This window comes from Octodon degus, unplaced genomic scaffold (assembly GCF_000260255.1).
Source record: "Octodon degus isolate 3935 unplaced genomic scaffold, OctDeg1.0 scaffold00061, whole genome shotgun sequence".
Taxonomy (NCBI): Eukaryota; Metazoa; Chordata; class Mammalia; order Rodentia; family Octodontidae; genus Octodon; species Octodon degus.
The window spans coordinates 5,198,091-5,198,699 of record NW_004524637.1 but is presented as its reverse complement, the minus strand read 5'-3'; positions in this window follow the sequence as shown (position 1 = coordinate 5,198,699).

Below are 609 nucleotides of genomic sequence, written 5' to 3'. Positions count from 1 at the left end.
GAGAGAGAGAGAGAGGTGTGTGTGTGGCCAGCTCAGCCCACCAGGGGGCGGGGCTGGCTGGCATGTGGTGCTGGGGGATTGAACCGCGGTCCCCGATGCTTTGCTAAGCTTGTTCTAAGTAGGTGCTTTAGACCACTGAGCCATCTCTCCAGCCCCTAGTTTAGCATTTTTAACTCTACCAGTCTACCCATAAACACCGATCTGAGCGTGCCAGCAGACAGTAAGGGCCAGGTCCAGCGGTTGCTGAAAGCTGTGGGCTGCTTGTTCTCCACCTGCACAGTAAAACTAGTAAACACTGGTTAAATGCGGTGCCAGGAATAGCAAAGGGAGAGCCAGCTGGTAGACAAAAGGGAGCTGCAGGAACTTGCTTTGTGGACAATCACAAAAGCCAGCTGGCCTTGGCAGTGAGCTCAGTAAAATGCTTTTCACAGCAAACTGGCTCAGACGCTCAAGATATTTACTACATGACATTCCTGGGATCAGATTGACTCTGTTCCCAAGCAAAAGCACTGAGTTCTTAAGCTTTTCCCATCTCTTCTGCCAAGGACCATATTGGCTTCATCCACCAGCTCCTAGCTAAAATTCCATGCACCATATCTAGACAAGAAT